The following is a 13,036-nucleotide window of genomic DNA, read 5'->3' on the forward strand; positions in this document are numbered from 1 at the left end:
TCTAGTTTATTATACATGAAATAGATGTGTTTTAGATTAAGTATAGGTTTGTGAACGCAAATACTTAAAAGTGCCGCAACAAAAGCATTTTGGGTAGGATTATTCGGTGATAAGGAACGTTTAACACAATGATTAGCAACATTATTTTGTTAATTCCTCCGCATGTCTTTCCCATACTCAAAGTGTCATGGCGTCTGCGGGCATGGCCAAGTATTCTCCATGACATCAATAACATGATTGGGATGGAGTTGAGGGCTGTTGAAGGTTTGCTTTTTTTTTTTTGGCAGATGTAACATTAAGGTGGTATTTCCACCTTAATGTTTTGTAGAAAGCCGGCCGGTGTATATTGAACTGTTTGAATGTGGATTTGAAGCGTCTAAGACGAGAGGAAAATAGAACTTGTTGTAGAGAAACAATATAACCCACCTAATAGGTGGCGGGACAGAAAGGATTTTAAGGCGCAAGACGTTACGGATAAAAAAGCAGACCTGTGATGTCATCAAGACACGTTAGCGCTAACTGGGAGGGGTATTATGTCATAGGCTCTAAAAACTCGCTTATAAGACCTCACCAATAGTGCACGGACTTTACAGTTTCAATATAATTTAAATTCTAAGAATGGGTGAAAGGCTCACACGCAGATGGGTTCCGCTTTTGTATGGATGTGCTTATTAGAATTAGTAACCTGGTACTGTAAGTAATTTGTTTTTTCATAAAGTTTTTATTTTTTATTTTTTTTCATTGATACATTCCAGGTGATTTGACAGTACTTTGTTTATCTCTATTGTTGTTGTACAGTTTAGTCATGCACTTTGTTTCATTACTGTCCGGCCCGGACTGGCCATCGGGCACACCGGGCAAATGAAGGCGGGCCGTTGGCCATCGTCCCCCAAACTCACCCGATCTGCCGCTCCAGTGGCTGAATATGCCCGACCACACTCTACATGAGCATAACTAAAACTACGCCTTAAAGTGCCATGGCTGCCTCGTGAACACCAGTCCGGCCCCGGTTTAATCGGCACTGTTGGATTAACAGTGTTTTTAGTAAATTCACCAAACCTCAGTGGACTTATCAAAGATTGCTCAGTTTCACATTAGTAAAATTTTATAACTAGAACCCATGGTGAGGCTTCATCCTCTGGGATCTCCTATAGCATTCCATGTTATTTGCATGCATAGGTATTCAAGTACCCAGGGCCGGTCTCAGGGGTGTGCGACCTGTGCGACCGCACAGGGCGCCATGGTAGCAGGGGTGCCTGCCCGGGACTTAACTTGAAACATCGTATTTTTTTTTTATTTTTTTTTAAACTTTATTTAACATCATTTATGTTAAATAAAGTTTAAAAAAAACCCGATGCTTTAATCTAATCACGGATTCTTATGAAGCGGCTTTACTGGTATGGCAGGTTAGAGGTCCACATGACAGACCGAGAGCTTGGTTCATCCAGACTGGCCAGCTGGGCACCAGAAATACCAAATTACTGAAGAAAAGATGGCGGTTGAACCAAAACATGCTTAGGCTCCCATTTCTCCATTATTGATGAGCCAGACTATGGACTCGAGCCCACGCCAGTTTACCAGCTATATGACAATCAAGGGTATGGGGTTTTTTTTCTATACATTTGCTCACTAGCACAGTGTATAGGTACAAATTCGATTTTTGTAACCTAATGCAGACCCTATTTTACGGAAACATTATGGATGCCATAATCCTTTATTTACGCTCTAGTGGAAATTTTCTATAAATAATTCCTTTTTTGCAGAATGATTTGAATAGCACATTCAGTAAATCATATTTCTAAAATGTTTACATAAAATCCTTTGTGTAAAAAGCGGGATAGTTTTTGTGTTCTTGGATATTTTGTGGTGTTGCTTTTGCTTTTGTTTAATTGCTAAGGAATAAATTCTGCCAGTAGCCTTAAGCTAGGTTTAGACATGAAGAAATAATGCTGCCTTTTTTTCATCCCAAAAAGCTTTTAAGCTTTTTTTTTTTTTTTTTAAACCAAAACATCACTGATTATTATTTTCAGAAATGCATTCAGAGTGAACGAACTACAATCCATCCAACCAGCAAAGAGCAATTTAAACCGTGCAAAAAAAAATGAAAACATAATACAGTATCACTTAAATTCTCTGTACATTTTCTTTAGTAAAAAAAAAATGAAATCATAAAAATATAAAAAAAAATAATCAGGGTAGTGTTTTAAATTGTAGCACATTTTTAGATTTGTAAAACAAAATGCTCTTGATGCGTTTAAGGTTCGGCTTTGATACATTTATTTTTGATGCTCTAGAATTTTCCCCTTGGTTCAAGAGCAGACCTGTAACTTTTTTGTCTTTTCTTTTACTCTTTTAATGGTGGGCATTACTATGTTTAATCCCAAATCCACCTTCAATGAAGAAAAACTCTGGGAATCGGGGGTGGGGTGGGGGTGGATTAAGTAGGTCTTGGAGATGGTCCACGAGCCATAGACACGCTTAGGTTGGAGAAGGTGCTTCCTTGGAGTTATATTCCCCAACAGCTGAAGATTGCCAGCTAGCTCCCGCTTCCGGAGATATTTCTCACATTATAGGAACATTTGAGATCGATTTAATAAGGTGGGGGGAAAGGTGGGGGTTACACGCCATTGTTAGTCTAAGAGTCGGCACTTTGAGGATGTTCATCTGTTTCCACACATTATTTATCAAGTCTCTGATGTTCCATCTCATAGTAGAGGTAGTAACCCTAAACCCAACAAAGATTCCACTGTGGTTCCGCGAGGGTTCCAAATTAGAGCACCCCATGGTTTATGTTAAAACACTTGAAAGAATAGCGAGGTCCGTAGTGAGCATGGACAGCCTGGGGCTTTCATCTCTCGTCCAGTGCAGAGAAAATGTATTTCTGGCCACTTGTGGACAACATGAGAAGCCTCACGTGTTGTGACATCTGTGGATGGAAACTGTCGGTTACCTTCGACTCGCTGACTTGTCTTTGGAAGTGGAAGCATTTTTCACCAAGCTCTAGCTGGAACCAGCAGACTGCGCCATTCTTCATGTTCTGTAATTCACTAACGCACTTAGAATATTAAAGTGTAAATTTAAAGATGTAGACAATCAGGACTCATCAGACCGGAATTTCCTAGTTAGTGTTCAAGGTTAAAGTTCTTGGGTTTGGTTAACTGTCGATTTCTACTTGTTGTATTGCTGTGTATAATACAGTGCTGGTGGTTATCCTTTAGAATGAATATCATTGTCCCCAGAGAAAAGAGATCTTGGAAGCATACATTTTCCATAATGTTCGTCTTTCCCCCAAAAAGTTATTTATAAAAATGTTCGGATAACAGAAAATTCTTGCGGTGGAAAAAAATTTGGTTGGGTTTTATTAATGGAGATAAAATATATCCCTGGTGTTTATCTCAATGTGTTGTTGCGCCCTAGGGGAGATTAGGCATTCAGGTACATATATATCTATCTATAGGCAATTGATCTTAATTGTGGAGCAGTTGGGGGCAAATATTCTGGGGGCAAAAATGACAGAGGTACCCTTTCTGTTCTATTGGTGAGCGACGGAGCGCTGGTGATACGAGGACGTTGAGAAGGTATAATGAAGGAGTAAGATGTGTGCAGACTTGGAGCAGTCTAGAAGTTGGTGAATTATTGTGTTTGACAAAACCTTGGAAATATAAGCGCAAAAAAAATGGGAATGTCAATAAAAATAACATCTCATTTTTATTACACCTATTAATGTGAAAAAAACACAAAACATTTCCTCCTTGATCTGTGGTTGTCATTTATCACATAATTCACGTCAGGTGGCAGTCGCGGGGTAAGAGAACCGAAAAGCCATTCACTGAACTAGAAATCGGAACCAAATTGTGTTTATTTACTAAAAAAAGAAAGAAGAAAAAGGGTCTTAGTGACTGATTGACATGGAGGGGGTCGATTGTAGCATCGCCCCATTAGTGGCTCAGTGGGTAACCGTTCCGAATTGGCACCTTTTTATTCTGATTGCTGACTCTCCTAGGCATGGTAGGGGCAATTTTCTGTGAAAATGTTAAAAAAAAAAAGCAAACAAAAACTATCTTTATCACATTTATTTTCCATTCCACGCGCCTGCGGTTTGTTTTTTCTCCGACACGCATTCTTGTGGTTTTATTGTATTCACACCCAGTGAATCATTAAGCAATTTACAAAACCAGCAAAAGAGGACAAAATGAGAGTTTTTTGATAGAGTATATTTTTATTGACTTTATCGTTTTTAATCCATGTCCCGTTTTGGTTGATATCAGAGAGTTTTACCTGTGTTTTGCCTTTCGTTGCTCCAACCTGGTGCTGTGCTGATGAAAACTAGAATAAAATTAGCGTCGGAAATTCTGACTGTAATCAAACCGCACAAAAAAAAAAAAAAAAAAGATCTCTACAATTCTTGCCAACCGCGGGGTTTTTTTTTCAGGTATGATGTATGAAGTGTATGATAAATCAACGTGTAAAATCTTAATAAGATACACATACTGTGCTTGTTCTCAACACTGCTTTCTCCGAATAACCAAGGAATTTGGTCTTAAATTAAATCGGTGACCTCATTCTTGAGACCCCAACCAAGGACTAAAACTCTCATCATGCTCAGCTGCCCTACGTGGCGATGAGGTCCACGCAGCAGTTGATGTGCCGGCATTTTTCCAGCGCGCTAACAACGAGCACACTTACTGCCTTGGACGGTTCTTCACAGACTTCAACTCTCACAATGCTCAGCCATTATTGAAGAATCCAATGAGAGTTGGACTCCGGGAGAGCGTTTGCCAAACCCCCGGGTTTTATGTAAGGAATGGTACTGTAATAAAATAAAAAAAAACAAAAAAAAAAAACCTTATAAATTGTGATGTCGGGACAAGATTTTTTTCTTTAATTTGGGAACTTTCTGAATATTTCATTTTGTGTAAATACATGTTTCTGGATGTGGACCAATCACTAGCCATTACTCGGTGGTCAGACCTCTATGAAGATACTTTATTGTGCTGTGATATAAAGTGCAGGTAATAGCCATAAATAAGGTCCCCCTTTTTTCCTTTCTGTTTTTTTTTCATTGAATAAATGTATATTAATTTCTATTTTTTCATTTGTTCCATCTATTTATTACTGTTTTGTTTTAAAATGACAATTGTAAGGGTTTCATTGTAAGGATTTAGAGTTTAAAAAACGTGATTGTGAATAAAAAAAAATTGCTTAAAATAAGTTATTGCTCCTGGTTGTTTTTCTAGAGAGTGACGACCCAGGTGAGATTCCCACCTGCAAGCTGGAGATCGTCTGGGCTGACATTTAATAGTTAAATTACTTTAGTTTTACGAAATCACTTCTTAGAGGACATTGGGTGGCGGGGGAGAAAATGGTACTGATCTGTGAATTGCTTTAAAATATACAGCTTATAAACATAGATGTAATGTAAAGAAGGTTTACTTTACTAAGAAGGTGGTAGATAAATGGAACAGCCTTTCAGCAGAAGTGGTAGGGGTTAATACAGTGAGAGAATGTAAACACAAACGGGAAAGGTATATGAATCATCTGAATCTAAGACGAGGCCAACATTTTATCGGAAACCTAAGAGGGGAAAGCAGCAGCCGCTGAGATCTGAGATCTGTTCGGAGATACAGAGTGGATTTACGGGGCCGGGAGGACCTCTGCTGGACAGCTGACATATTTTTTTCCTGTTTTGTGCTGTATTATAAATATTATTTAGTATGGACTTTCAAGACACTTGGGGCCAGATTTAATGACCTGTTTAAACTTTAATTGATTTTAACGGTACTGAAAAAAAAGAACAGGGCTTGCAATTCCACACCGTATCCAAACTGAGGTTTGCACAAATGATTAAAAGGTACTAAAAAAGGCTACAATTATTTGATCAAGTGGGGCATACAGAATTTTAGCACATAGTAAACGGATTAGTAAACCGGTTAGTTTTTAGCCCAATTGTGTATATGGGAATCAGTAGGTACATTAGGAATGTGTAGACAGGGCTAAACAAACTTAACACACTGTTAAAAGTTAAACAAACACACAGCACATGAAAAAGTAAGTATAACGCCAGATAGGCACTAACTTTGCAAGTGTTATTTCCAGTTATTTACTGTTACAGTTTTTATTTTTATATTTCCTCCCATTTTTATGGTTAACACAGTGTCTTAATTCATTTGTTGGACTTTGGCCAACCAACCTAACAAATGTCAATAGTTAGCAATGTATGTGCATTTCCAGTACTAGGCAGAGCTACTTGCATTATTATTTATTTATTTATTATTATTATTATTAATTATAATAATAATACTATTATGTCATTACTTTATTAAGTAATATTAGGTCATTTATTTTTCCCCTTACTTATTAAAATGTCTTTTTTGCAGTTAGTAATTTATTCTTATTGTTAGTATTAAATAATACATTGCATGTAAATCATTACATTAAATAATATATACAGATACATAACTAATTACTACTTCCATATGTATGCAAAAACATTGTAGCAAAAATACGATGATAATGTGTAGGGTTTTAAATATGTATGTAAAGGTTTATTTCTGTTTCTGTTTGTATCAAGGGGATCTGGACACATTTTTAAATCTGGTTAAACTTCAGTTCAGTTCAGTTGGTTGCTAGGCGCCCCTCTCTCTCCTCCGCATCAAAAATAAATAAATAAAAGACGGCGTTTGAAAGCCGCTCACTGGCGCCCCCTTCAAGATACGCCTCTGGGTGCCATTAATAACACTTAGTTAATTGTGTATTTACCTAAACATAACATCCAAGTGTCCCTGTTTGGGGGGAGGGGAGTCCCTTTTTTCTCCCCTGATGCCCCTCTTTTCTAGGAGCTCAAAATCTTTGCTGGGTTTGAGGGTATCACAGGGTTCTACAGCCCTAGAAGTCACAATATTGTGTATAGAAACAGCAGAAAAGTTGTTTATAAATTATATAAATAGGTAAGAGACTCAGATTTAAACGTTTTGGTAAAGCTCCACCCCCAGCCACTCCCCTAGCCACACCCCCAAAAGATAAGTACCCCTCTTCGGGCATTTGCTATGTTGGGAGGTACAAAGTGATACAATTTGTGTTTATAAGAAGTGAAATAACGGCGATGAATAAACAGAGCCCATTGTCAAAAAAAAACCCTCAAAAACTTTATTGTTTTAGAAAAGTATAAGATAAAACCAATGTAAACATAAAATTATTTTTTTTTTTTAAAAATGACAAATCGTATCTTAAAGTTTCCAAGCTTTGATTGCTTTATTGCCCTTTCCAAGCTCTTGAAAGACGGCGTCATATCCGCCAGGCTGACGAATACGAGTACTGTTAATAAAGAGTTCAGAAACGGGAAACTGACTTTTCAGAACAATGGAAGCTTTTATTAAATGTTTTGTTCTAAACATAAATATTACAACATATAAGATCATTTAGCACCACTTTGGTCCAAGAAATCAGCTGGGATCAACTGGGAGATGATCACAATTTTTCACAGAGCAAAAAATTTAAGTTTACAGCTGTTTGAGAGGCGAAGGGTTAAAAATTGCAACATGTCTCGGGCTACAGCGCTACAGCTGTTGTTGGCTTGCTTTGCCAGAAAGGCCAGATGACTAAATACACTAGCGGCCCAACTATTCCCCAATGATTGGTCATTGACGAGATTGGGTTAAACCATTACCATACCATAGGGCGAGGTGAAAATCATTAACGTGGTTATCAGACGTGACTCCAAAAGCATTGATAATCATAAAATTATAATGATAACCAGTAAAACGTCAGAACATCAATGTATTATCTTACATCACGAATGTATTATTTTGTTTAATTATATTGACCTATGACCTCTAATTCTCATCGGCGATCCTTTTCGGAATTTATTTAATACACTATAAAACATAAAGATCCCAAATAATTTTTTTGTTGGCACATCTGGTGCTAGCGTACTTTCCATTTGAATGTATCTGTATAAAAACATGTATGAAGTCTATTTTTTACCTACAAAAAATGAACTTTCTGTTAAAAACCTAAACTGGCATTTGATAAAAGTTCAGTAAGTTGTCTGCAGAATCACAAGAGTAACACAACTTTCTAAAAATATTCCTTTCCCCCCCCACCACCAAACTTTACATTCATATTTTCTAGAACGCTATGGATGATTTTATTTAAAATTACTATGTTCTTAATATTTTTTTTTGTTTAATAAAAAAAACAAAAAACTGCTCTCATAACCCAGCAATTTGTCTAAAATTCGTCCGTCTTTCTCACGCTACATTTCGCATTCCCTCATACAGACATTTCTACTAACCATCCAAATATAAAATGCTACATAGACAACCCGACACTCAATTCACTTACAAAAATCCTCTCTTCGACTTTTTTCTTCTAACCCTCTTCTTATTGACTGACTCGTCTCGGAATATTAATTAGCAATCGCATTAAACTCTACATACAGCTAGAAAATACATCAAATATTATTATAGTTTAGTGATGGAGATCTGTTACAAGGCATGTGATACAGTGTACATGAAAAATATATTTATTTTACAGTTAGCTGGATATCACAGTGTAAAAAAACCACAATTTGTGAATATCAATAGTTGACTGATCTCAACTTTTACCATTCAGCCACTGGCTGAGAGTTGAAAAGCCTGAACTGGCCAACCGTGAAGGATAAATGGGTTTTTAAAGTTGCCCCTCAACAGTGTAGATCCCGTAGAATTATCACAAATACAAGATATGGCTTGGATGACGCACGAAGCGATGACGCTGACGTTATATCTATAGACCAACCAGCAATTCCCTAAAATATGGAACCACTGGCAACGGACGCCATACTTTTCCCCCCAATCTGGTTTCTATGTGATTCTACAAATGCCACAGATTAATTTTAAGGACAAATGCTGAAACATCACAATTCCACGTCACATTCATGTAACAGGAACATCGGTGTTAAAATTCCGCTTTGTTGTGCCCATGTCGGTGGCCTCTACATAGGTGGCTCATTCTAGACCTGTGCTCGGGTTTGTGAAGGTCATGTTCTAGTTGTATGGAAAAGCCACCTCCAAACCCTGAAGCAGTTGGTGAACTACAACTCATGTGATCCTTTATCAGATCATGACTGTAGTGGATCATGTTCAGTTTGAGAGCCACTCGAGCCAAAGAATGAAGCCAAGAGCCTGAGGAACGACATGTCAACAAAAAATGAAAGAGCTGCCCAACAGTGTTTTTGTTTAACCCGTCCGTTCTCTTTTGTACCTTCATACCTCTGCCCTGAAGGCTGCCTCGTCGTGTAAAGCAGATTTGTTTTACTCCCGGATTGAATTTTGTATCTTTTCCCCCCAGCTGTAAAGATTAACATATTCTTGATCGCAACGAATGGAAACAATTAGTCCCCTAAACCTCAGTGGATTCTGATCTTACGGATGTCTTATTTTCTGTTTCATGAAAAAATGGAGAGGGGGGGTCAACATTGAAAATAATACACTCTGTAATCTATGGATGATGGGAATTATTAGTAACAGTTCCCATTACCTAATTATTAATTTCCAGTTACAATTTATTTTCCTGTGGTGGTAAAAAGCGTTAAAATGTTGAGACTCCCCACTAAGTCTTGTTCCAATGAGCAGTGCTACCTATCTGTTTTACCCTTTGGGCAAGTCGATTAGATTAACCCCTACTTGCCCTAGGTTTTAGTTCGATGTAAAAACACTTTTTTTTTGTTGCTAATGCTGTTTAACCCCTCCAGTGTCACGCGGCACTGAAAAGGTTAATCACAGGTAGATATCACTTATTCTTTAGAAACGAACAGCAGTCTCAACTCAGGACGGTGGTGGCTGGAGTATTTGTCAAGATAGATCTGTAAACACCAGTGTGAAGCTAGTTATACAAAAGAATTAATTGCACTCTTACATTAGAACCCGCTAAATAACAGGAACACAATAATTAATACTTAAAAAAAATTAATACATTTGGGACCAGCCCAGTGCTGAATCTAAAAATAAACATAAAAAGTCCATCGTATGGAAAGTGTTTATGATTATCGGGGAGATTCATTATGTCCAGAATGCAGAGATTTTATTTTTCACTGCTTAATAAATCCATCCCAAGGAAAAAATAAATAAAAAAAATAAGTTTAATGGATTTTTATCCCTTAAAGATCTCCAAAAAACAGTTTTTTTCCTGAAAAAATAATCAAACTATGATTGCGTGTAGATTCAGCTAAACAAAAATGTTACTTTAGAATAGTTTTTGTTAATAATGGCTGTTAATATAACAGCCAATTAGTTAATTATAACTAAATTAGGGATCACCTTTGTTAATTATGCTGGATTGTAGCACCTGCAATGTATCAAACAACAGGGAAAGCAGTGGCACTAAGGGTGATATGAATTGCAATTTAACAGCTGCTAGGATGGGCACAGGTTACTCGATCAATATATAACAACTCCCATTTGGGGTGTATGGCTATATATACGAGACTAACCTGCCTAAGTAAAAAAAAAAAAATAATATTAAAAAAATTCCAAAAATGTTTTCAAAAATATCCAGGCATTAGCAGCAAAAATCCAGTTGCTTCAAAAATTACAGTAAAAAAAAATAATCACACCCACTTGGGATAAAAAATAGAGCTCAAAACAGCTTCATATAGAGCTGTATGGAAAATAATGATTATTTTATTAAAAATAAGGCCAAAAATTGCTAGCTGTAGTTCTCACCACTGAATGCCCCATCCTGGGGTATTTTTCCCCACCAGAAACTAACGTAAAAGTTTCCTGAGTGCATTAATCAGATTTGACTTTCACACTGTGCACACCACACCGAGGGTCTCGTTAAACCATGATGGTGCTCAAAGGGATACAATAGGAAGATGTACTAAGATGTGATAAGCCTGGGAGATATTACTCCAGGTCAAACGCTGTCCTATTATGCTCCGGTATAATAGAAGATATATATAATATATATATAATATATATATATATAATATCTATATGTATAATATCTATAAAATATATATATATATATTATTGAGGGTGCGCAAGTATCCCATGGGCACCACCATGGCTTAACTAATCCAAACCTCCTTAAAAGTCCTGGATGAGGAGCCTGTATTCGTATTTTTTAAATATTTTCTTATTTCTTATTGCACGTATCCGATTAATGAACTTTTTAATTATTTTTTTCTTTCCCATGCAAATAAAATTTATACGGTTTATAAAAAAACGTAAACGGGAACCGGGCATAAACTGTTACTAAAAAACTATCTACGATTTAAATACTACTAAGTCTATTATGCTGATTCGGTAAATAGAAATACATAGATGGCTACTTGATGCTCTATTAAAATCCCTTGTGTTTCATATATACTTGATATAAAAAAAGCAATAGCAGTCCTTTAAGTTATAAAGATACATATATATTTTAGTAAAACGCGCAGCTAAAAAAAAATCTAAGAGTGATTGTAAAATGTTATATAATGCCATCGTCTTGGTACTGTGTCTACTAAATAATAGAGAGAAAAGGTGAAAAGTAAGTTGGATAGTCAACGTTCTCGGCAAATTAATACAGAAAGGAAGGGGGAATCTATCAGCTCTGAATCCTACGGTTCTAAGAAAGAGTAATTATAGAATGTTTGTCAAAGAGATGGGCAAAGGACTTGGGAAGCCCAAACACCCATCACTCTTAGCCTTCCTGAGGGTAATATGAATTTAAGCCCCAAAACCTAACACAAATATATATATATGTATATATATATATATATATATATATATATATATATATATATATGTCCCTTAGGCACAAAAACCCTACCAAGCTAAAGCCAATTCTTATGGAATCTTACCTTTCTGAATTTATTTTTCTGAAAGCTAGGAGTTTAATTTTAATTATTTTTTTCATCAAAACCCAAAACAATTTGTTCGCTAAACAGTAAGTGAAGCTGCAGAAAAATGAAAAAAATTATATATATATATATATACATATATATATATATACATATATATATACATATATATATATATACATATATATATACATATATATATATATACATATATATATATATATATATATATCCCTGTATTAATTATACATGGTACAGGGCCAGATTGGCTTTTCTTGCTTGGGACTCAGGCTGGGGTTGGCTTTTTGTAATGTACGGATAATACAGTTAAGAGCTTTTATCAGGTGTGAGAAGCAACAAGCGTTGTGGTGGACATTTCCGCAAGTGTCCCAAAGGCACCACAACTTCCCACACTAGTGTCTTTGTATGGATAACTTGCCTATTCCTGTTTACCGGGGCCGGACTGGGGGCCAAAAAGCACATTAAGGCCAGCAATTGCTACATGATGTATGTGCGGCTGGACTCGTCATGAGAGTCAATAAAAGTAAGTAGCTCATGCTATCTGTCACTGGCCTTCCAGGAGTTTGCCAAATTTGCCAGCCCGTACCTCCTGCCTACAACTCACTATTTAGCAAATAAACCCATATTCTCTTTAAAAAACAGTATGTATAATTACCCTTTTTTTATTATGTCTCTTTGAGTGCAAAAGGAGCTTGCAAATTGTTGCTTTATCATTTGGCACTAAAAGAGTCAAATTTATATAACAGCTTAGAATTAGAAACAAACAACCGGTGACATTGCTACAAATGGAAAAACAAAGATACAAAAAACTACAAAACATATATTAAAAATATATATATTCAGGCATTGTATAACATCAATAACGAACTCGGAAGTGCTCATTATTAAGAAAGTTGCGGTATACATCAAAAAACATTTTTTCCATTAAGATTTTTTTGGGAATTTTGTTTTATCTCTTGACTATGGTAAAATAATCTCAGCTGAGATTTTTTAAAAAAATGTTACAGTAAAAATGAACCACATGAGGGCAGCCTTCTCCTTTAACACACATTTCTGTATTTTTATTCCCTTTAGAATTATTTTTTTTACTATTCCGAACAACAGGAATTCTTGCTAAATTATTATTTTTTGATTATCAAAATCACAAAATGATTTTTATTATCACAGTGTCAGTTTTAACAACCTGGG

Source organism: Sceloporus occidentalis, unplaced genomic scaffold (assembly GCF_023333645.1).
Source record: "Sceloporus occidentalis isolate IW3139 unplaced genomic scaffold, rSceOcc1.0.p SCAF_50, whole genome shotgun sequence".
Lineage (NCBI taxonomy): Eukaryota > Metazoa > Chordata > Lepidosauria > Squamata > Phrynosomatidae > Sceloporus > Sceloporus occidentalis.